The 26,323-nt window shown below is 35.6% G+C and overlaps 1 protein-coding gene and 1 pseudogene across 1 annotated transcript in view; both read left to right on the forward strand.

Annotated features, from left to right (window-relative positions):
- Positions 1-4,607: 4,607 nt before the first annotated feature.
- On the forward strand, positions 4,608-5,573 carry LOC148942700 (purine nucleoside phosphorylase pseudogene; annotated as a pseudogene).
- Positions 5,574-24,123: 18,550 nt separating this feature from the next.
- The window catches only part of LOC148942701 (uncharacterized), a 40,869-nt gene continuing 38,669 nt past the window's right edge, over positions 24,124-26,323 (forward strand). The window contains exon 1 of the mRNA XM_089102509.1: positions 24,124-24,171. The gene's annotated coding sequence lies outside the window, so the exon portion shown is untranslated. The remainder of the gene's footprint in view (positions 24,172-26,323) is intronic.

The raw sequence follows: 26,323 nt of genomic DNA on the forward strand, positions 1-26,323 counted from the left end.
AACAAAAAGTACACTATTAGAACCGCCTTTTCCAAAACCCCTGTATAGGGAACTTTCTGTCCCTTGGCTTGAACAGCAAGGGAAATATATTGGCTTGAAAATCAAGAAAAGTGGCAGCTACTACAACATTCTGCTTAAACGGGATATTTTTTTCTTTCTTTTTTTTCTTTTTTCTTTTCCACAGATAGCTTGGCACTGGAACATCGTAGAGGGTTGTTCAATAGCTCATTTTAAAGGAAATTAATTGGGTTAAAAACCTTTTATAACTAAAATAAATTATTTCTAAAAGAGAATAAATTTTTCCACCAAAAACTGCATTTTTTATGTCTTTTCACCCTGCAGTCTTTCAAACATAATCGTATACCAGCGGTAAGATTTGATATAATTAAGAACAACCTCTTGCCTATAATAAATTTTATACGCCACTTAATTATAGTATAAGTTAGTAATTCAACAGATAGCATGGCACTGGAACATCGTAGAGAGTTGTTCAATGGCTCATTTTAAAGGAAATTTTAGTTATGAGAGGCAGCTTGGGTGAGAGGTCCAAGGGGCTGGGGTTAGCCACCAGTCTCTTCGGAGGCGTGGGTTCATATCTTGCCACTGGTATACGATTATGATTTATGTACAAAAATCAAATATCTCTGAAAAGACTGCAGTATGAAAAGACATCAAAAATGCAGTTTCTAGTGGAAAAATTTATTCTTGTTTAGAAATAATTTATTTTAGTTACAAAATTTACAGTAAAGAACGATCGCTCATGCATAGTAACTGATATATGGTGGTTCCAGCGGTTGTGACTTGTGGTTCGTCTCTTACTATTTCAAAGAAGAAAAAGCCATAGGCTTTTTCCTGTTTGTAATGATATAGCATAAAACGAATTCCAAGTTGTAACTGACGTCATCCTGGTTGTTATAGTAAAGTATAATAAAGAACGAACTCTTTCCTATACTAACTTGCATAGGCAACTTCACTATAGTCCAGGTTGAAGCGGTAGTCTGGGTTGCAGCAATAGCTAACAACCTATTAAGAGACGATCATGTCCAATGTTAAGAAATATAAAAATCCATAGCTCCTAAAATAGGAGTCAGATCAAAACAGAAAGTACACCATTAAAACCGCCTTGTTCGAAACCCTTGTATAAGAAACTTTCAGTCCCTTGGCTTGAACAGCAAGGGAAATATATTGGCTTGAAAATCAAGAAAATTACATTAAAATACGATCATTGGACTATAATAAAGAACGAACTCTTCCCTATACTAACTTGCATAGGCAACTTCACTATAGTCCGGGTTGAAGCGGTAGTCTGGGTTGCAGCGATAGCTAACAACCTAGTAAGAGACGATCATGTCCAATGTTGAGAAATATAAAAACCCATAGCTCCTAAAATAGGAGTCAGATCAAAACAGAAAGTACACCATTAGAACCACCTTGTCAAAAACCCCTGTAGGAAACGAGTCAGATCAAAACAGAAAGTACACCATTAGAACCGCCTTGTCAAAAACCCCTGTATAGGAAACTTTCTGTTCCTTGGCTTGAACAGCAAGGGAAATATATTGGCTTGAAAGTCAAGAAAAGTGGCAGCTACTACAACATTCTGCCTAAACGGCATAGTTTTTCCTTTTTTTCTTTTTTTTTGTTTTCCACAGATAGCTTGGCACTGGAACATCGTAGAGAGTTGTTCAATGGCTCATTTTAAAGGAAATTAATTGGGTTAAATATCTTTTGTAACTAAAATAAATTATTTCTAAGAGAGAATAAATTTTTCAACTAAAAACTGCATTTTTGATGTCTTTTCATACTGCAGTCTTTTCAAAGATATTTGATTTTTGTACATAAATCATAATCGTATACCAGCGGTAAGATTGAACCCACGTCTCAGAAGAGACTGGTGGCTAGCACCAGCGCCTTGGACCACTCGGCCACGCTGCGTCTCATAACTATAAATGTGAATCCGGGTTACAGTGCTCGCTTGCTTAAAAGTAACTGAAGCATTCGAATAAAATAAGATTTCCAATAATAACTAATATGCTAATGAATGATAGAAGACCTGAATTATGCTACTGGTGCAATAAGAAACTGACTCAAGAAAAAGTAACACATGGTCTCATTCATGATTACACAAGGGATCGATACTCCCTATAAAGGAAACTTACCGCCCTTTGGCTTGAATAACAAAGAAAATATATTGGCTTGAAAATCAAGAAAATTGACTTTAACCCCGTTATTCTCCACAAACAAGATGTTTTTTTCTTTCTTCTTCTTCTTCTTCTCTTCCACAGATAGCTTGGCACTGGAACATCGTAGAGAGTTGTTCAATGGCTCATTTTAATGGAAATCTCTAGATCTAGTGCCATTTGTACTTAACTTTTTTTTTTTTAATTAATTATTTTTTACGAAAAACTTAATTTTTTATATACAATATTGATCAATGACATCATAGTCGTTGGATGTAATAGTTAGTACATAATAAAGGCTCGATCATCGAATTTAAGCTGAAACTAAGTAGAGGACAATTACGTCTCCATATATTCAAAGTGATGTATAAGATTTCCCATTACATCTGTAAACTGTTCCACAGTTGCCGGTCCATACCTTGGAAGCTTTTCATTAAACAACCAACATTTCTTTTGGATATTTCTATGAAGTTTTGCGAAAGCAACTCTAGCTGACATTTCAACATCCGGGTTGCAGCGGTAGCTAGCAACCTAGTAAGAGACGATCACATCCAATGTTAAGAAATATAAAAACCCCTAACTACTAAGAAAAGAGTCAGATCAAAAAAAAAAATTACACCATTAGAACCACCTTGTCTGAAACTTCCCTATAGTTAACTTTCTGTCCCTTGGCTTGAATAGCAAAGAAAATATATTGGCTTGAAAAACAAGAAAAATGGCAGCTACTACAACATTCTGCCTAAACGGGATATTTTTTTCTTTCCGCTTGATTTTTCTCCTTAACTAGCTGGGCACTGGAAAATCATAGAGAGCTGTATAATAGCTCATTTTAAAGGAAATTGCAACATCTATTCACTTTTGTAATTAAAAATAAAATACTTAATAAAATACTGCAATGGAAAATGTTCGACAACACAGTGAATATACAGAGGCGTACTTCTTAGAAAATTCGTATATTAATTTTGGAAGGAGCAATTGCAGTTTATGTAGCAGCAATAAAAATATATATACAAGCATACCTATCAGCAGTGAAGGAAAAGCAATGTTTTTCAATTATTGTGAAAACAGGCCTGTTAGGGTTATCCGGGTTGCAGCGGTAGCTAGCAACCTAGTAAGAGAGGATCACGTCCAATGTTAAGAAATAAAAAAAACCATAGCTCCTAAAAAAGCAGTCAGATCAAAACAAAAAGTACACCATCAGAACCACCTTGTCTGAAACCCCTGTATAGGAAACTTTCTGTCATTTGGCTTGAACAGCAAGGGAAATATATTGGCTTGAAAATCAAGAAAAGTGGCAGCTACTACAACATTCTGCCTAAACGGGATATTTTTTATTTCATTCTTTTGTTTCCAGAGATAGCTTGGCACTGGAACATCGTAGAAAGTTGTTCAATGGCTCATTTTAAAGGGAATTAATTGGGTTAAAAAACTTTTGTAACTAAATCAAATTATTTCAAAACAGGATAAATTTTTCCACTAAAAACTGTATTTTTGATGTCTTTCCATACTGCTGTATTTTCAAAGACATTTGATTTTTGCAGCAATCAAACAGTTCGTGGTAAGGTTGTATTTTAAACTTTATATTCCATAGATAGCTTAGCACTGGAATATCGTAGAGAGTTGTTCAATGGATCATTTTAAGTTAAATTAATAACATTCAAGGACGTATCCAAAGGGTTTAGCGGGTTTGAACCCCCTCCCCCAAAATGTTTTTCAGATTCATAATAACGAATATAAAATGAATAAAACAAAATTGAATATAAAAAAATACAAAAATGAATATGAACAGCTTTTTTATGCGTTTTTGAAGTTTTTATTATAATAAAGAACGAATATTTTACCGATTATCTACTAATAACCATATATGACGTAATAAGTGACATGACGTAATATCTAAAACCTATTGTGTACTAATAACCATATATGACTTAATGAGCGACGTGACGTAAAAATTGAAAAAATTAATTTTTATTACAATAATATTAGAGAACCTTACTGTAGAGGTTTCAAGCTCCTTTCTGCAAAAACGTGTAATTTTGTGTTTTTTGTCAGAAAAAAGATCACGGATGCGTGTTTATTTGCCTTTTTTATTTTTACACTAAAAGACGATCATTGGAATAACAAACCATTGCATACTTTGAACTTAGTCAGCTACTTAATTGTTTGAGGTTCGTCTCTTAACATTTCAAAGAAATGGAATAATTTTATTTTATGGATGACTAAAGTTATTATGTAAACTGCAAAAATATTTATTGTGTCTGAGCAATAATTTTAATTTTTTAATTAAAACTAGAAAAATATAAGAAAATTTTAAAATTAGTTTTTATTTTTTATAGCTTTTCGATACTTGATGCGTGGTTTCAACATAAAGCAATAATAAAGTTATAAGAAACAATGAGTAAATATTCATAAAATGCAAATGAGATTTTTATGAGCTTTTTTTCTCAGCTGAAAAACTTGATAACCAATAGTTCGAATCATCTACGTCAAACTTCTGTTGTTGAAGAATCCCCTCTTAATTATAATTAGATCAAATCTATTGCTGATTTTTTATTATCTAAAACGAAGTACAGGTGCCAGATAGGAATTATTTGTGGCTCTGGGTTAAGTGAACTTGGAAACTTATTAGAAAATAGAACTACCATTCATTACGAAAATATACCCCATTTCCCAGTTTCAATCGTTGTAGGGCATAAGGGCCAAATGGTAATAGGGCTGCTTAAGAATGTCCCAGTTGTGTATATGCAAGGTAGATTTCATCCGTATAAAGGATACCCGACTTGGAAGTGCACTTTACCGGTTCGAGTCTTGCACGTAATGGGAGTTAAGAGTTTGATCATTAGCAATGCTGCTGGTGGTTTAATGTCCAATTACAAAATTGGCGACATAATGATAATAAAAGACCATGCAAGCATGCCGGGGTTAGCTGGAAGATCTCCATTGGTCAGCCCAAATGATAACAAATTTGGTACTCGATTCCCCTCAATGCAAGGTGCGTACAATAAAAAACATCGTGAATATGCACTAAAAATTGGAAGCGAAATTGGCTTGAAGGAAAATATTCACGAAGGTATTTATTGCATGAATGGTGGTCCAGCATATGAGACACCTTCTGAATGCCAAATGCTACTAAATACATTAAATATTAATGCTGTAGGAATGCCCACTGTACCAGAAGTGGTTGCAGCTCGCCACTGTGGCATGTTTGTTTTTGCTTTCAGCCTTATTTCAAATAAATGTGTGATGGACACTGATTCTGAAAATTCACCTAATCATTCAGAAGTTATCGCAGCTTGTGAAAGTAGGAAGTCTGACTTGAAGGTTTTCGTGGAGTGAATGGTACTTCAAATAAATGAAGGCTTGCAATCACTGCCGTCAGAAAATTACAAAGTTTAATGGTAATCTTGCAATGGGGTTTATGTTTTGAGGATATCGAGGATTTATGCTCACGAGAGTCCTCAACAAGTCCAACAAAGATTCGAAAAGAATTTAGTAAATTCCCTTGCTTGTTTTCTATGTTCTATATATCTATCAAACAGTTGGTAATGAACAACGAACTGTTTAGTAAGTGAATCGTCTCAATAGTAACCGAAACTCTAAAAAACGAAATTCTGATACAAATTGATGCATCAAAAGTACATAAAGAATCGACATTGTTCATCATAAAATGTGTCAGTCAAGCGGATGTCATGTAGTATTTTATTAATAGAAGTTTAAAAGAAAAATGAATGAAAATTGCCTTCGGCAGGATTTCAATCTGTGACCTTTGGTGCAGTGTCCTCCTCAAAAATATATTTTCTATCTGGAAATCAACTACGCTGAACAAAATTGCTATCTCAAAATTTTGATTGGATGTGTTTGGGGAAATGATGGGCGTGGGGGGGGGGGGCTAGTTGCACTCCAATCACTTTCGACTATTAAAAAGGCCATTTCCAATCGAATGAGCCTGTTTTGAAGTTTCTAAGACAACACCTTCTATAAAAACCTTACATGCCCCAAGGACATAACTTAAAACCCTTGCCCTGAGGGTTGTGGGCATTGTCCTCCTCAAAAACATATTTTCTATCTGGAAATCAACTACGCTGAACAAAATGGCTTTCTCAAAATTGTGATTGGATGTGTTTCGGGGAATGATGGGCTAGGGGGGGGGCTAGTTGCCCTCCAATCACTTTTGAGTATTAAAAAGAGCACTAGCCCTTTAATTTCCAATCGAATTACCCTGTTTTGAAGTTTCTACGACACCGCCTTCTATAAAAACCTTATTTGTCCCCAGGGCATAACTTAAAACCCTTGCCCTGAGGGTAGTGGGAGATTGTCCTCCTCAAAAACATGTTTTCTATCTGAAAATCAACTACGCTTAACAAAATGACTATCTCAAAATTTTAATTGGATGTGTTTGGGGGAATGATGGGCGTGTGGGGGGAGGGCTAGTTGACCTCCAATAAATTTCAACTATTGAAAAGGGCACTATCCCTTTGAATTTCCAATCGAATGAGCCTTTTTTGAAGTTTTTACGACAACACCTTCTATAAAAACCTTATATGCCCCCAGGGCATGTATTAAAACCCTCGCCCTGAAGGTTTTGGGGGAGTGTCCTCCTCAAAACATATTTTCTATCAGGAAATCAACTACGCTGAGCAAAACGGCTATCACAAAATTTTGATTGGATATGTTTGGGAAAATGATGGGCGTGGGGGGGGGGGGCTAGTTGAACTCCAATCACTTCCGACTATTAAAAAAGCAACTAGCCCTTTTATTTCCAACCGAATGAGCCTGTTTTGAAGTTTCTACTACAACGCCTTCTATAAAAACCTTATATGCCCCCAGGGCATAACTTAAAACCCTTGCCCTAAGGGCTTTGGGTGTTTGTCCTCCTCAAAAAATACTTTATATCTGGAAATTAACTACGCTGAACAAAATGCCTATCTAAAAATTTTGATTGGATGTGTTTGGGAAAATGATGGGCGTGGGGGGGGGGGCTAGTTACCGTCCAATCACTTTCGAGTATTAAAAAGAGCTCTAGCCCTTTAATTTCCAATCGAATGAGCCTGTTTTGAAGTTTCTACGACACCGCCTTCTATAAAAACCTTACATGCCCCCAGGGCATAACTTAAAACCCTTGCCCTGAGGGTTGCAGCATGTTTTGCATGTTTTGAAGTTTCTACGACAACGGCTTATATAAAAACCTTATATTCCCCCAGGGCATAACTTAAAACCCTTGCCCTGAGGCCTGTGGGGGAGTATCCTCCTCAAAAATATACTTTCTATTTGGAAATCAACTACGCTGAACAAAATAGCTATCTCAAAATTTTGATTGGATGTGTTTAGGGGAATGATGGGCGTGGGAGGGGGGGCTAGTTGTGGGGGATTTTCCTCCTCAAAAACATGTTTTCTATCTGAAAATCAACTACGCTTAACAAAATTGTTATGTCAAAATTTTGATTGGATGTGTTTGGGGAAATGATGGTTGTGGGGGGGAGGGCTAGTTGCCCTCCAATTACTTTCGACTATTAAAACGGGCACTATTCCTTTGAATTTCCAATCGAATGAGCCTTTTTTGAAGATTCTACGACAACACCTTCCCTAAAAACCATATATACCCCCAGGGCGTTTATTAAAACCCTTGCACTGAAGTTTCTGGGGGAGTGTCCTCCTCAAAAAACATATTTTCTATCTGGAAATCAACTGCGCTAAACAAAATGGCTATCTCAAAATTTTGATTGGATGTGTTTGGGGACATGATGGGCGTGGGGACGGGGGGGGGCTAGTTGCCCTCCAATCACTTTCGACTATTAAAAAGGGCACTAGCCCTTTAATTTCCTATCGAATGAGCATGTTTTGAAGTTTCTACGGCAACGCCTTCTATAAAAACCTTATATGCCACCAGGGCATAACTTAAAACCCATGCCCTGAGGGTTGTTGGGGAGTGTCCTCCTCAAAATATATTTTCTATATGGAAATCAACTACGCTGAACAAAATGGATATCTGAAATTTTGATTGGATGTGTTTGGGGAAATGATGGGCGTGGGGGGAGGGGGCTAGTTACACTCCAATCACTTTCGACTATTAAAAAGGGCACTAGCCCTTTAATTTCCAATAGAATGAGCATGTTTTGAAGTTTCTACGACAACGGCTTCTATAAAAACCTTATATTCCCCCAGGGCATAACTTAAAACCCTTCCCCTGAGGGCTGTGGGGGAGTATCCTCCTCAAAAATATATTTTCTATTTGGAAATCAACTAAGCTGAACAAAATGGCTATCTCAAAATTTTGATTGGATGTGTTTAGGGGAATGATGGGCGTGGGGGGGGGGGGGCTAGTTGCCCTCCAATTATTTTCGACTATTAAAAAGGGCACTAGCCCTTTAATTTCCAAAGGAATGAGCCTGTTTTGAAGTTTCTACGACAATGCCTACTATAAAAACCTTATATGCCCCCAGGGCGTAACTGAAAACCCTTGCCCTGAGGGTTGTGGGGATGTGTCCTCGTCAAAAATATATTTTCTATCTGGAAATCAACGACGCCGAACAAAATAGCTATCTCAAAATTTTGATTGGATGTGTTTGGGGAAATGATGGGCTTGGGGGGGGGGGGGGGGGGGCTAGTTACACTCCAATCACTTTCAATTATTAAAAAGGGCACAATCCCTTTAATTTCCAATCGAGTGAGTCTGTTTTGAAGTTTCTACGACAACGCCTTATATAACAATCTCACATGCCCCAATGGTACAAATTAAAATCCTTGCCCCGAGGGTTTTGAGCGAGTACTATACTCCCAAATATATTTTCTATCTAGAAAAAAATTACGCAAAATGGCTCTACCAGAATTGGGATTTGATGTGTTTGGGGGAATGGTGGGCGTGAGGGGGGGGGCTAGTTGCCCTACAATCATTTTCGACTATTAAAAAGGGCACTAGAACTCTCGATTTCCAATCGAATGATCTCCCTTTGAAGTTTCTACGACAACCCCTTCCATATAAAGTGCGTCTGAGACAAAAAAAATAATAATAAATAATAAAACATTGGAGCCGTATGGCCTTTACTATAGACAATGCTACAGCGTTGCCTCTGAAAGAACAATCTCTAGCCAATAGTAACTTAAATATTGTATTACATAAAAAATGTCAGTCAAGACGATCTAATGTAGTTTATAGTAAAGAACGACAATATTAACTGACTTAATCTATTGACAAGATGACTTGAAGCAAGTGTCTTTTAAACTTGCTTGTCTACGGTATGTTGTACGAACGATCAGTCTAGTTAATCATAAATCGGGACTCTGCAGAGCTATTATTAGTCAATCTAGTGAATGTCATTTAGTTGTTTTTAATAGAAGTTTTTTTGAAATTTTAAATTAACTATTTTGCTAAAATTTATCCTCGACAGGAATCGAACCTGCGACCGTTGGATTAGTAATCCAACGCGCTGTCCAATGCGCTACGCAAGCTTACAAAACTTGATTCTAAAACGGTTCATGATGTACTTCAATGTTGTATTTTTTATGGTCTGGGTTGTAGCGGTAGCTAACATCCCGGCCATGGGTCTTGGTTGCTTTTCATTATAACATCATTTGTTGTGAACTTTTCATTCTCAGTTGGTAATAATTACACTAAAGAACGAGCTGTATCCCATAGTAATACACAAACGATCGATATATGTTATATAATAGATCGGTCTAGTTAATCAGGAATTGTGACTATGTTAGTTTCATTGGTATCATGGCTGTAGACAGAGCTGAAACCTAGTAAAGAACAAACTGTGGCATATATTGGACTTAATTAGCTGCCCGATTCTCTGAATTTCGTTTCTTACTATTCCAAATAAAAAAAAGCCATAGGCTTTTTCCTGTTTGTGATTTTTATATTAATATTGTAAAGATCGATAAGACCCCTATGGTTTTGTAAAGGATTATATAAAGAGGGTATTAGAATACATAGCTTAGACAGTAACATGGTTCTTCTGAGCAAGCTAAATTTAAGAGAAATCGAGAAAAGTCATGTTAAAGAGCGAACATTAGCCCATACTAACTGAAGTATTAAAATAAATCGTTATTCTTCTGTTGATCCATTACACACTTATCTTCTGAATTTTAAAATTTTTACTTTGAACATTTAAATATAAATTTATTACCATATTAATTTTCAGTTCAAAATTTTCCTAGGCAGCGAGCTAGCGCTGCCTAAATAAAGAACGATGTGGGCACAATGTGTTTTTTTTTTCTCCTTACCTGGGCACTTCGTATCGAATGAGTTTTCGTAGAAACTTCGTAAAGGGCTCATTCAATTGGAAATTTGAGTGGCTAGTGCCCTTTTTAATAGTCAAAAGTGATTGGAGGGCACCTAGCCCCCCCCCCCCCCGCCCATCATTCCACAAAAAACATCCAATCAAAATTTTAAGCTTGCCGTTTTGTTCAGCGTAGTTGATTTCCACATTGAAAATATCTTTTTGAGGAAGACACTCCCCCAGAACCCTCGGGGCAAGGGTTTTAAGTTATTTTCTGAAGGCATATAAAATCAAAGTTGACACAACGTACAGTTTATTATTTTCTTTCTTTAAAGCCGGGCAGTTTATGTATTAGGTGTCGTCGCAGAGACTTCAAAAGGGGTTCATTTGATTCGAAATCGAGAGTTCTCTTGCCCTTTTTAATAGTCGAAAGTGATTGGAGGGCATCTACCTCCCCCCCCCCTTACGCCCATCATTCCCCCAAACACATCTAATCAGAATTTTGAAATAGCCATTTTGTTCAGCGTAGGCTATTTGATCTCCAGATAGAAAACATGTTGTCCATCTGGAGGGCAACTAGCCCCCCCCCCACGCCCATCATTCCCCCAAACACCTCCCAAAAAAATTTTGTGATAGACATTTTGTTCAACGTAGTTGATATCAAAATTGAAAATGTGTTTTTAAGGAGGAGACACCCCCACAACCCTCAGGGCTCGGGTTTTAAGTTATGCCCTGGGGGTATATAAGGTTTTATAGAAGGCGTTGTCGTAGAAACTTCAAAAAAGGCTCATTCGATTGGAAATTAAAAGAGCAAGTACGCTTTTTAATAGTCGAAAGTGATTGGAGGGCAACTAATCCCTCCAAGCCCATCTTTCCCCCAAACACGTCCAATAAAAATTGTGAGATAGCCATTTTGTTCAACGTAGTTGATTTCTAGATAGAAAATAAGTTTTTGAGGAGGACACTCTCCCACAACCCTCAGGGCAAGGGTTTTAAGTTATGCCCTGGTGGCATATAAGGCTTTTATAGAAATTCTGGCGAAATTTGGATCATTTCTGGCGTATCGAGTATCAGAAACGAGGTGCGCCTGTACCATGAGTAAAATGCGATGTATTTAAAATACCAAAATAAAGTTCCTTCTTTTTAAAGATAATTCCGACTTCCTCTAATTAAGTTAAATCTAGTTTCAAAAATGAAAAGTCCTTAATCAGCAAAGAGAAAAAGTGCAGTCACCCCCAGACAAAGAATGGCGCTATCCAAGCTTTAGATTTCGCTAAGAGAGTGAGTAATAAAAAAAGATGCTACGTACAATATTTCTAAGGAAGTTTAAACAATAAGAGCCGTGTGAACGTTTGAATGAGCAGAAATAACTAAAACAATTTATTGGACAAAGGGTTCACATCCTTGGTCCACTCGGGCCAATGGTGAGCCAGTTCTTACAGCGCAAGACTAAAAAAGCTACGTTTGATAGTGGGGTAAAAATGCTTTTTGACGAGATTCGTAATATAGAAGCAGACCATTCAGATAGAAGTCTTAAATTCTTTCTTTTTGTATCTCGGTCACCGTTATTGTCATTTGGAGTGACCCACTGCTGTTCACCTAAATATGTAAGTTCAATAAATCTATTGCTTTTTTACCTGTGTTTATTCCATTTTATATGTCTGTATTTAGCGTAGCGACAGGTAATTAGTTCGCAAAATCTCCAAGGTAACGTTCCCAGGGAATCGGATCTCCAGATAGCTCAAGAAAAAGAGGTCACGTTTACATGGCTGTACATTTTATTTTCACTCAATAATTGAGCGTGGCGCATGCCTTGTTGACACAATCTTCAGCGCTATAAGCGGCGCTATCGGAGAAATTACAAGGTGTAAATTCACGACCTTTGGGCATAATATTGCCTTTGAGGCGGTCAGTATTTAGTACCACATTTAGTATAGCCATACTATTTTTTCATCCCTACAAATACCAAAAGTTGTCATCGCTACACGCTTCATGTACATTGTGTATTGTGGATTGAAGATGCTCCTATTATTGGGAAATCAACAGCGTCTGAAGTGATTCAGTATATCAATAGTATTATAACTTGTGAAATACCAAATAGATTGACTAGCCCAACTCTTCACAAACTGGTCAAAGACCATGAAGTGCACCACTGTAATAAATACTGTCAAAGAGGATGTCCGAAAAGGATGTCCATAAAACTGCATTTTCAGAATCTGAATGTGGTTCATATGAATACTTAAGGGTACTATTTGGATTGAAAACAAGTTCAAGCGCGATATGTAGACCCCTACTGAACCTGTTAAGAGGATTAAAGAATATCATTCATTTTGTTGATGATGTTATATGCGTGGGGAAAAACACTGAACAACACTTAGCAACGTTAGCTAAGGTGTTCGAGAAGTTCAGACAAGGTAATTTAAAATGTCGGCCTGAGAAAGTAAATTTATTTCAACCTAAAATTAAATTTTTAGGAGTAGTAGTAACCCAAGGAGAGATATCCCCAGACCCTGATAAAATAAAATGTGTTGAAAACCTCAAGCCCCCCAGGACTATGAAAGAATTAAGGGGAATTTTAGGCCTTACTGGCTACTTTAGAAAATTCGTACGCCATTATGCCCAAATTGCGAATCCCCTCACGGAATTAACTAAAGGGAACTCCCAAAATGTTACCTGGTCCCAGGAAGCTCAAACTTCCCTAGACCGTCTCAAAAAGGCGCTCACTTCTGAACCAATTTTATCACTTCCTGATTTCGAAAATGGGGAATTTGTGGTTACAACCGATGCTCGTTCAAATGGCATTAGCGCAATATTTTCGCAAAAAATCCCGGTAGAAGGCCCTAATCCTCTAGGGGGAACACCTAAACAAAAACAAATAGAAAAAGTTATATGCTATTCAAATAAGACTTTATCAAAAGGCGAAAGTAGTTATTCCGCCACAAAACTAGAATTACTATCTATCATCCACCACTTGGGCAAATTTAGACATTATTTAATTGGTAGAAAATTTATACTACGATCAGACCATAAAAGCTTGCAGAATCTGCGCACATTTAAAAACCCAACGGAGATTCTAGCTAGATGGATTATGAAAATCCATGACCTAGATTACGAATTTGAACATTTAAAAGGTAAACAAAATGTAGCTTGTGACTTTTTGAGTAGATACCCAGAAAATATTCCGTCGGATACAGAGGAAAATTATGTTAACGCTATAAATACTAAGAGCAAACATGGATATAAGAAAAACAAAGTCAAACACACGGTAAAAGAAAATAAGATTAAATATTGTCCCTTGTCTTTGGAAAATATAAAAAGAAAGCAAAAAAGGGACGAAATGTGTGTAGCACTAATTGATTATTTTGTTAATGATGATGCGTTACCAGATAAATTCAAAACTCTTAGAAAAGAGATAGATAATTTTTACTATGATCTTGATGAAGAAATACTATGTAGATTCGTGATTGCGGAGACAAATAGAAACCAAACTTCAATAATACCTGTATTACCACAAAACTTAATAGTGCATGCATTTGAATATTTTCATTTAGAGATAGGTGGGAAATTAGGAGTTATGAAAACGTTCCATAAGTTAAAACAATACTTTTACGTACCATCTGCAATGACAAAACTTAAAGAATTTGTAAGTACATGCCAAGCGTGTAACTTAAGAAAAATCCCCCAAGCTTATCCTAATCCTCCAATGGGAAGGGTCCCGGTAGCAAAGTACCCCTTCGATATCATCTCATTTGACTTATACGGAACAAGTGGAGGCTTGCCTGTCTCTAGCAGAGGCCATACTTGTATTCTTTCGGTTATAGACCACTTTTCAGGATTTACTTTTGCAAAAGCATTAAAAAATCAAGGTGCTTACGCCACTAGTAAGGCGTTGGCGAAATTATTTTTACAATATGGCGTTCATAATAAAATTTTGAGTGACAACGGGAGCGATTTTGTTTCAAAGGTAACAAAAGATTTAATGAGTTTTCTTAATATAGAGAAAATGGTGACAGCTCCGTACCACCCACAAGCTAATGGTAAAATAGAAAACAGTTATAAAATATTTTCGAACGTATTAAGTATTTATACAAAATAAAATAGGAACGACTGGGATCAATTCTTACCTAATTTAACTAACGTGATCAACACTGCTTATTCAGAAACAACTAAGGATAATCGTTTTTATTTACTTTTTGGTCGTGATTTTAGAATCCCGTACAATGAGCTTATTGAATCTCGGCAGTATTATAATAGCTCAGGAGATTACAAACACGAATTCATAAGTAGGATGAGGAAAACTTATAAAATAGTTAGGCAAGAGTTGGAAAAATTTTAAATAAGCCAAGAACTAAGAAACCAACCCAAAGTCAAGGGGAGTATAGATTTCAAAGTAGGAGACTGCGTCTACCTAAAGAACGAGGCAAAAACGGAAGGAAAAAAACTTTCCGACAAATATTCTGGACCGTACAGAATAGTCAAAAAGTACGATAACGAATATACTTTTAAAATGGAAAACCCCGATAGTGGAAGAACTTACAAGGCGCATGTTAGTAGAAAAAAAAGGGCCTAATTTTCAGAGAGATGGGTATCTCATCCCTCCTCCACTGATTCGTCAGATGCAGAAAATGAGCCCCCTAGGTCAAGATTGGCAGAGCTAAAACCCTTTAATTTCAAGCAAGACTATTTCGAGAATGACAGTGATGAGAAAAACTTTGAAGAATTTTTAGCAATGAAAAATCTAGTTGTTCCTAAGAAAAAATCCCTAATACCAGGATCTTACAGCGCAAGACTAAAAAAGCTACGTTTGATAGTTGGGTAAAAATGCTTTTTGACGAGATTCGTAATGTAGAAGCAGGACCATTCAGATAGAAGTCTTAAATTCTTTCATGTTGTATCTCGGTCACCGTTATTGTCATTTGGAGTGACCAACTGCTGTTCACCTAAATATGTAAGTTCAGTAAATCTATTGCTTTTTTACCTGTGTTTATTCCATTTTATATGTCTGTATTTAGCGTAGCGACAGGTAATTAGTTCGCAAAATCTCCAAGGTAACGTTCCCAGGGAATCGGATCTCCAGATAGCTCAAGAAAAAGAGGTCACGTTTACATGGCTGTACATTTTATTTTCACTCAATAATTGAGCGTGGCGCATGCCTTGTTGACACAATCTTCAGCGCTATAAGCGGCGCTATCGGAGAAATTACAAGGTGTAAGTTCACGACCTTTGGGCATAATATTGCCTTTGACGCGGTTAGTATTTAGTACCACATTTAGTATAGCCATACTATTTTTTCATCCCTACAAATACCAAAAGTTGTCATCGCTACACGCCTCATGTACATTGTGTATTGTGGATTGAAGATGCTCCTATTATTGGGAAATCAACAGCGTCTGAAGTGATTCAGTATATCAATAGTATTATAACTTGTGAAATACCAAATAGATTGACTAGCCCAACTCTTCACAAACTGGTCAAAGACCATCAAGTGCACCACTGTAATAAATACTGTCAAAGAAAATATAAGAGAAAAAGAGGAAGATGGGTTATGTATTGTAAGTTTGGCTTTCCTCGTCCTACAAAGGAACGAACAGAATTATATGACATCCTTGACTGCTTGGCTCATGGTACAAACTGTAAAAAGCCAAGAAAAAGAATATATCATCTGCTTCGAAGAGATGACGAGCGTTATATAAATGACTATTCTCCTGCGTTACTTATTGCTAATCAAGCAAACATTGATGTTCAATATATTGGCCATTTGGGCTCTAAATTACCGTATTACATTACCGATTACATGACTAAAGCAGAGAGTGTCGAAATAGAAGTAATGTGGGAGGAAGTAAATAATGCATGCAAAAGTCTTGGTCAACGAACTATGTCCTACTTGTTGAAGTCCATAAAAACCCGTCAAGTTGGAGCAGTTGAAGCTGCTGATAGGCTTCTTGGTACTAAATTGGATAGTATTTCTAGACAATTTAGATATATTGACCTTTCGAAAAAGAGCGAGGTGAAAAGGACACTGAGAAGGTATGAGGAGCTTGAAAAGCTTACTAAAAACGATCCACAGAGTAGTGATTTGTACATTGCCCACTGGGTTATTGATATCTACCCTAAAAGACCGGAACATATGGAAAATATCAGTCTTTTTCAGTTATTGTCTTGGTATGAACGGGAGCGTAATGGTAGTGATGATAATATGATGTTAACTGACGGGTCCTTCTACCTCAGAAAAAGGCTTTTTAAACCGTATATCATACAGCACAGAAAGGTAAACCCATTTGAAACTGACGAGAAGAAAAATGCTTACTATGGAGATCTTTTAAACTTGTTTAAACCTTGGCGAAATGAAAATGAACTAGTAGTCAGTGGAAATAGCAACTACGAAACCTACTGTGTTGAAAGTGTAAACTATCCCGACATGGTAGCTTACAACGAAAAATTTGTTGTTAAGAGGAAAAGCAACATAGAATTTGAAGAAAGGGTCCGAGAACGTGCAAAAGAAATTCTGAAGGCAGAAAATATTGATGAAAACATTGAAGATCACCCAGAAAATGCAATTCAGGGAGGATTCATTGACAGAACAGCAGATGCTATGGAGGATTTGTTAGACGCAAACAAACAGATTTTAAATGGTGACACCGAAGACAGGTTGAAAAATTATTATGAGTCGCTCAATATTGATCAAAAGAGAGTTGTTGACAAAATTTTAGACTCAGTTACCAAGCGGAATGGTGCAACATCTTTGAAGTTGATTGTATCTGGATGTGGGGGCACAGGAAAATCTAGGGTTATCAGTGTCATGTGAAGACTACTTTGCAACAAGTTCAAGAATGAAGATTGTCCCGTTGTAGTTATGGCACCTACTGGTATTGCTGCACATAGCATAAATGGTTTAACAATACATAGTTGTTTAAGTTTAGCTATTGATCAGGAAAACACCACAAAATACACACCTCTCTCCACTGAAAAAACTTCTCACTTTGAGAAAGACATTTAAGGAGACAAGAGTTTTTATTATTGATGAAATTTGTATGGTTTCGTCTCTTCTTTTAACCTACATTCATTTAAGACTATCAAAAATATTGTCAGTTGATTTGCCAATGGGTAATACTAACTGCGTATTTTTGGGAGATTTTCTTCAATTAAGACCAGTAAGTGGTAATCCTCCTTATATACCTCTCACACGACTAGAAGTAAAAAACAGGATCGGATAAGTTGGTACTTTCAACCTCTGGCATCTATTTGAGTATGAGGAACTAAGCATAAATGTGAGACAAAATATGGACAAGAGTTATGATTATACACTTGCTGAAATTAGACAGGGTTTTTGCACAGGTGAAAATATGAATAGTCTTTACAAGAGAAAAATTGGGAAGTCCTACAGAGCTTCAAATGACGAAATAATAAATCTTTACTCAAAATTGTATGAAAAGGGAAATAGACCTGTCATTCTTATGCCCACCAATTAAAATTGTATGGTATTTAACAAGTTGCTTCTTGCAAAAAGCTTCTCAGAATACTTTAAACTCTCTGCAGCTAATCGACTCTCTTCAGTTGTTGACGACAAACGAATCGAACAGAAAGATGCAAACACTGTTTTAAACTTTTGAAACGATAGAAAAAGAACAGCCGGATCCTTCATGAGCTTGTTGCTTGCAGTAGGTGCACGTGTAATGCTCCAAAGAAATATTTGTGTTGCTAAGGGGCTAGTAAATGCATCAATGGGAACAGTAACAAGCTTCAAGTTGCCACCAAACGGAGAAATAATTGGAGTTCTTGTAAAATTTGATGGACTGGAACTTCCGGTTGAAATTGGCAGAGAAACCGTGCGCTTTGAAGTTTTGAAGCAATTCTTTTACACGCGAAGACAGTTTCCTCTTCAACTGGCCTTTGCCATTACAATACACAAGTCCCAAGGACTAAGTTTACAGTGTGCAATTGTTGACGCGGGTAATCGTTGCTTTGGTCCATGTTATAACAAAGAACGAACTCGTGCCTCTACTAGCTTGTATAAGCATTTTAACTATAGCTATGCAGCGGTTACTAGCAACCTTGTAAGAAACGATCACGTCCTATACTAAGAAATATAATAAGCAATAATTCCTAAAAATAGAGTCATATCAAAACAAGAAGTATACTATTTTTACAGTAAAGAACAATCTCTCGCCCATAGTAACTGATATACGACTGTAATCGGAGACTTTAAATTATATCCGGGTTGCAGCGGTAGCTAGCAATCCGGGTTGCAGCGGTAGCTAGCAACCTAGTAAGAGACTTATTTCATTTGGCTTGAACAGCAAGGGACATATATTGGCTTGAAAATCAAGAAAATTTACTTTAACCACGTTATTCTCCACAATTCAGTAGAGGGAAGACAACAATAATCCCCAATGATCCGGGTTGCAGCAGTAGCTACCAACTTAGTAAGAGACGATTACGTCCAATGTTAAGAAATATAAAAACCCCTAACTCCTAAAAAATGAGTCAGATCAAAACAAAAAGTACACCATTAGAACCGCCTTGTCCGACACCCCTATAAAGCTTTACATAAAGGATCGACATAGTTCATCATAAAATGTGCCAGTCAATAGGATCTTATGTAGTCGTTATTTATAGAAGTTTTGTTTAGACTTTAAAAAGACAATTTCCGGGTTGCAGCAATACCTGTATAGGTAACTTTCTGCCCCTTGGCTTGAACACCAAGGGAAATATATTGGCTTGAAAATCAAGAAAAGTGGCAGCTACTACAGCATTCTACCTAAACGGCACCTTTTTTCTTTTTTTCTTTTCCACAGATAGCTTGGCACTGGAACATCGTAGAGAGTTGATCAATGGCTCATTTTAAAGGAAATTAATGGGGTTAAAAACCTTTTGTAACTTAAACAAATTATTTTTAAAGCAGAATAAATTTTTCTACTAAAAACTGCATTTTTGATGTCTTTTCATCCTGTCAGTCTTTTCAAAGATATTTGATTTTTGAAGCAATCAAACAGTTCGTGGTACAGTTATATTAATCCGGGTTGCAGCGGTAGGTAGCAACCCAGTAAGAGACAATCACGTCCAATGTTAAGAAATATAAAAATCCATAGTTCCTAACAAAGGAGTCAGATCAAAACAAAAAGTACACCATTAGAATCGCCTTGTCCGAAAACCCTGTATAGTTAACTTTCTGTTTCTTGGCTTGAACAGCAAGGGAAATATATTGGCTTGAAAATCAAGAAAAGTGGTAGCTACTACAACATTCTGCCTCAAAGGGATATTTTTTTTCTTTCTTTTCCACAGATAGCTTTGCACTGGAACATCGTAGAGAGTTGTTCAATAGCTCATCCTAAAGGAAATTAATTGGGTTAAAAATCTATAGTAACTAAAATAAATTATTTCTAAAAGAAAATAAATTTTTCCACCAAAAACTGCATTTTTGATGTCTTTTCACACAGCAGTCTTTCAAACATAATCGTATACCAGCGGTAAGATTTGAACCCACGCCTCCGAAGAGACTGGTGGCTAACACCAGTGCCTTGGACCACTCGGCCAGGCTGCCTCTCATAATTTGGATTGCAGCAGTAGCTAGCAACCTAGTAAGAGGCGATCAGTCCAATGCTAAGAAATACAAAAACCCAAAACTCCTAAACATAGAGTCAGATCAAAGCAAAAGTACATAATTAGAACTACCTTGTCTGAAACCCTACTAGATAAATAATGAGTGTCGTCATAGTTTTATATTAGACCTATGACGTGAATAGAAAAACACGACATTATGTTTTTGTTTCTGAAGACGTCATGAAATAATACCATTGCGCCATGACGTTTTGAAATAAAATCATTAGGCCATGACGTCATAATTACTACTTAAGAACGACAAAGATGTACATGGTCTCAATCGTGAATTATATAATGGTTAGATCAAAGCAAGCAACAAGCAAGTTAAAAAAACAGTACTACACAGACAACAGAGATAGTATCTTGAAAAGAGAAAAGCAAAGGTATTCAACCAACCAGGAGTATTGAGAAGTAAAAATTGAGAGAGCAAAAAAAAACAGCCAGATGTGTTATCACGATGAAAAAGATTATAGACATGCAAAAATTGAGAGAGCCAAACAAAAGTTCAAGGAGCGTTCAATGGCTCATTTTAAAGGAAATTAATTGGGTTAAAAATCTATAGTAACTAAAATAAATTATTTCTAAAAGAGAATGAATTTTTCCACCAAAAACTGCATTTTGATGTCTTTTCACACTGCAGTCTTTCAAACATAATCGTATACCAGCGGTAATATTTGAACCCACGCTTCCGAAGAAACTGGTGGCTAACACCAGTGCCTTGGACCACTCGGCCAGGCTGCCTCTCATAATTTGGGTTGCAGCAGTAGCTAGCAACCTAGTAAGAGACGATCAGTCCAATGCTAAGAAATATAAAAACCCAAAACTCCTAACCATAGAGTCAGATCAAAGCAAAAGTACATCATTAGAACTTTAGAGAACCTCTAACTTTAGGTTCTAAAGAGAACTTTAGAACCTCTAACTTTAGAGAACGCTGATTTGATTAGAAATGAATACTTATAGTTTCATTTTAAGAGTCAAGCGTAATGGAGCAACACTAGGCCCCCCCCCCTCTCCATGTGATCCTCTTTTCCCCTCACCTCTTCGGGCGAACTTGTGTGTCAGCCATTTTGTAGCCAATCGTCCAAAGAGAATATAACAATATCTTCAGTCATCAAATATAAGAAATACTTAGGCGGACTTTAAACAAAATAAAAACAGACTATTAACGTGTGAACTTTCAAACAGGTGACAAAGCAATATCCCGAGAACAATTTATATCATTAAGTTAGATCTTTAAGAGTAAGTTGTGGGGGGTTTTGAACTAGCTAGAAAGCACTATGTGTATACTTTTAGTACTACAACTGCAGTTACTGTAACTAGTGACGCTTAGAGTATTAAGGTGAAACTTCTAGGAAGCGAAAAAACTGTATACATGCATATTTTCAAAAAGGCATTAAAGCAATATCATAGGCAGCACCACTCTATAATAGCTAGAAATATCATTGAAACATTTAAAGGAGCTAATTCGATTCAAAATTAAAAGTTCTAGGGTCATTTCTAAGAGTAAAAAGAGATTGGAGGGAAATCAGCCCGTCTCTCAAGCCCATTCATTTCCCAAACACATCTAATCAAAATTTTGAGACAACTATTTTGTTCAGCATAGTAGAACGGTCCTGCAACTATGTCTTTAAGGATATTGGGCATCTCGAACCCCCGCAATTATGCTAAACTATTGATTCGTACATAAAAAAACGAAAATTTATAAAATATTTTTTTTTTATGAAAATGACTTTGTCAATAAAAAACGAACAGAAATTCATCTAAAAAAACTTTTTCCACAAAATAAGCTTTTCATAGAAAAGTAAAGAGCTCCATAAGCCAAAAAAGGGCAGAAATAAAGTCAAGTAGTCATCCAAGCGTAAAACTACCACAAATCACTATCAATAAATAAATGAAACTCAAAATGAACTGAAATTATAATAAATAACCGAGTCAAGCTCAAAACAAGCAAAAATTAACATCAGTAGGGCCGATAAAACCTCATTACTCCTCAATACCAGAACATAATTTGTACTTTAATTAAAAAAAAATATGTTTAAAATTTTTAACATTTTTTAATTAAAAAATCAAAAAACTTTTTTCCTCACTTTTTTTTTACCAATTTTTTTGTTTTAAGGAATAAATCTCGATCGAATTAAAGTCCACTGACCATCCACAGTAATTTTTTTTCAGTAAAGCCTAAGTTATGTTCTGGTCTTATAACGACAGGGGGGTTGTGAGCACTAGTAATGCTAGTTTTTGCTTGCTTTGAGTTTTACTCAACAATTTATTATAATTTCTGTTCGTTTCGAGTCTCATTTAATTGTTGATAGTGATGTGTGAGCGTTTTACGCTTGGAAGATTATTTGAATTTATTTCTGCCCATTTTTGGATTAATAGAGCTCTTTACTTTTCTTTGAAAACGTAATCTGTGGAAAGTTTTTTAAATTAATACAAATATATGACACCGTCATTCAGACAGGGGGGCAGGCGCCCCCCCCCCCTTCCCCCACCTTCATGGGCGCCCATGGTAGTGTCTACAGAGTCCCGTGTTCATGTGGTAAATTTTACACAGGTAGAACCCATCAACAACTTGGTGAACGTTTGCATGAACACAAAATCTCAATAGAATAGTCCCTGAGATTCGAAAATAAAAATGACAACTTTGATTCTGGCTAGGCCCTGCATATCTTTGAAAATCCTACACATTTGGTACTTTTTGAGGAGGTAACTTTAATATATATATTAATTTATAACTTTAATTTATATATATATATATATATATATATATATATATATATATATATATATATATATATATATATATATATATATATATATATATATATATATATATATATACATATATATATATATATATATATATATATATATATATATATATATATATATATATATATATATATATATATATATATATATATATATATATATATATATATATATATATATATATATATATATATATATATATATATATATATATATATATATATATATATATATATATATATATATATATATATATATATATATATATATATATATATATATATATATATATATATATATATATATATATATATATATATATATATATATATATATATATATATATATATATATATATATATATATATATATATATATATATACATATATATATATATATATATATATATACTATATATATATCATATATATATATATATATATATATATATATATATATATATATATATATATATATATATATATATATATATATATATATATATATATATTTATATATATATATATATATATATATATATATATATATATATATATATATATATATATATATATATATATATATATATATATGGACTTCTAAACTTTCCAAGACTTTCAAACATGTTATGGCATATCTATTATTAATAAGAGAAAAACGGGCTTTCAAATGAGGTACTAGTCAAGCAGATATGGTTTCATCCCCAGAAATTGTGTGTAACTCATGAGAATTACCTCTTTACTGATTCATTGAGTCTTTTATCAAAGTTATGGTGGGTGACAGCTCATTTTCAATGTTTCATCGATCTGAAGATAGCACTCCATGTTTTTAGATGAATAGGAACCGGTTTCTCATTTTTTTGCCTTAAAGATAGAATTTTATGACCTTGACACTAAAAAAACTGTTTTTGTTAAAGAAGAAAGTCACAAAGAGCTGTAGCAGTAGGGCACATGTTCCATTTTATGACATTTCCTATGGATATTGTTTTTCACTTAATAAAAACACTGTATAGGGCATCATAAGCCCAAGCAAGGCCAACGCCCGCATGCATGTAATACAAGCATTTTTAATTTATCAGAACCCAAAAATGAATGACATATTTGAAATAATTCTGAACGCCCAGAAAGAACCCAAAGTTGATCTCTCCTGTAACTTGATATGTCTCTGCGAAATGTGTTTGCGTGTGTTTGCCGACAGAAGCCAAATTTCCCCTCTTGTAACTTGATATGATCTCTCTTTGTCAAGTTTCCTTTGCCGACACATTGCTTTGCTGAGTCCAATCTTTGTGACTAGTAGAATTCTTTTATGCATGCCAGCATCATCTGTGATTTACAAAGTTAAGTTAGGATAATTTTTAAATCGCTATTTAAAGAAGAAAGAAGAATTTGCTGTACCAAAGGTAAAATAACTTAATATTTGGTTTTATAAATTGATACTTGGGTGTGCTTGTATTTATCTTTCAAATTGGGAGCTTTGGGTGCTATGGGTTCTTGGGCGCTAAAGTAAATGTTTTGGGTTCTTGGGCACTAAAGTAAATGTTTTGGGTTCTTGGGCACTGGGCACTAAAGTATCGTTGGTCCCTAGTACTCAGCCAGTTCCTAATCTTGACCAAATTATTTTATTAAAATTAGCGTTCCTATAGGCCCACATAGACAGTAGGCTCTAATCTTGGACATTGTATGTAGAGGGGTAGCTAGGCTAGCCTAGTTGTAAGTGACTGAGTTAGAGGACTAGGCCAGTTTTGATTGGCTGACTCCAGTCTTAAACCACTTCTAATTTTACTATGTGATTTCAAAGACAAAAGGGGAAAATTCTAGTTTAACTCCTTATTGCTATCTTGGAAAGGGGTTAGGTTAGGAAAACGAAACTTTCAGGGCTGAGTGTACAGTCAAAATCATGGCTTGGGAAGGTAATTTGAAGTACCTGCTACCACTCCTCCCTCTAGAGGGCCCTGAACTTTGATGACCTTTAAAAGTCTTTGTGTTATAAAAGTGAAACCTTGCAAAATAGCCTAGATATTCTGCTTAAATAAAGGGTACTGGTGCATTATATATAACATGGAGCTATAAACAAAAGAAGTCAAGGTTGGTTAATGCTAATGAAACAAAATAAAATAGGATGAAAATATAATAGTTAAGAAATAAATTTGGGCTATATTATTGCAAATTAGGGGGAGGGGTGGTGGTAAAGCAAAGCATATATTAAATACTTAACCTAGGTACCTTCCCCTCCCCCCTATAAACCACAAAAAACAACAGCTTAAATATTGTAATGAAAAAAGAATTCATGCTTTACAAGCCATTACTCCTACTACTACTAACAACTCACTGCAGCCAACTCACCAAGCTGCCCAAGGCCTAAACAGCTCTCCATGCTCATCCTCCATCCCAATCTATTCAAAGTCTCCCTTTTTATGCCTGCCCATGAAGTTCTCATTTCCTTTAAATCTTTCTTTATTATGTCCTCCCACCCCAGACAAGGACAACCTGCTTTCTGTTTAGCTCTAGACTGTTGGCCAAAAAGAACAATCTTTGGCAATCTGTCATCCTTCATCTGCACTAATGTGCCCTAGTCACCTCAACCTTTCTTTCATTATATCCCTAGAGACCGGTATTGAACCACTTTTTTTGTATAGCCTATTGTTTGAAAATATGGTCAGTCAGCCATGTACCCAGAACAATCCTTAAGCAATTTCTCTGGAAAACATCTAGCAAATCTTCATCTGCTTTTCAGAGCACCCATGCTTCAGAGCCATATTTGACAACTGTCATCACTGTTGCTTCTAATATTCTAATCTTGGTTTGCAGACTTATCTTCCTTTTTTTCCAACCTTTTTTTAACTGTGAAAAAACACCCTGAGCCTTGGCTATTCTACTTTTGACATCTTCACTGCTCCAACCATCTTTACTAATAATACTACCAAGGTAAGTGAAGCTGTCCACCTGATACAATCTTTTCATTACCCAACTTCCCCTTTTCATCTTCACTTATTCCTAGCTGTAGTGACTTAGTCTTTTTAACATTAATTTTCAAACCTATTCTAGCACCCTGAACTCGCTAAAACTCTAAAACTTCATTCATTTTGCTCACACTTTCATCTAGGATGCTTAAATCATCAGCATAATCTGAGTCCAGGAAACTTTTTCCTCCCCATTTGATTCTGTGGTTTCCTATTGCCTTTTCTATGCACCTTAAGAAAATGTCAATCAAAACGATCCATATAAAGGGAGATAGATCACAACTCTGCATAACTCCTGATTTAATACAAAACCAGCTGCTTACCTCATTTCCTATCTTAACTGCAGCAGTTTTATTGTTGTACATAGCACTAATCACTTTAATGTATTTGTCTGGTATACCATACAAGAATATTGGATTGCTAAACCCATTTGTCTGGTTTTTCCTTGTACAGTCTAAAGTGTTGCATTATATATAATGCACCAGTACCAAATTAAGTACAGCAAAACTTTTTTCAGCTTTATAACTTTACTCAATCCCAATTTATGAGGTTTCAAAGATCAACAAACAAATTTCCTATGTAAATAGAAAAA

The sequence above is a fragment of the Artemia sp. Qi Xiang Cuo genome, chromosome 16 (genome assembly GCF_049724085.1).
Source record: "Artemia sp. Qi Xiang Cuo chromosome 16, ASM4972408v1, whole genome shotgun sequence".
NCBI lineage: Eukaryota > Metazoa > Arthropoda > Branchiopoda > Anostraca > Artemiidae > Artemia > Artemia sp. Qi Xiang Cuo.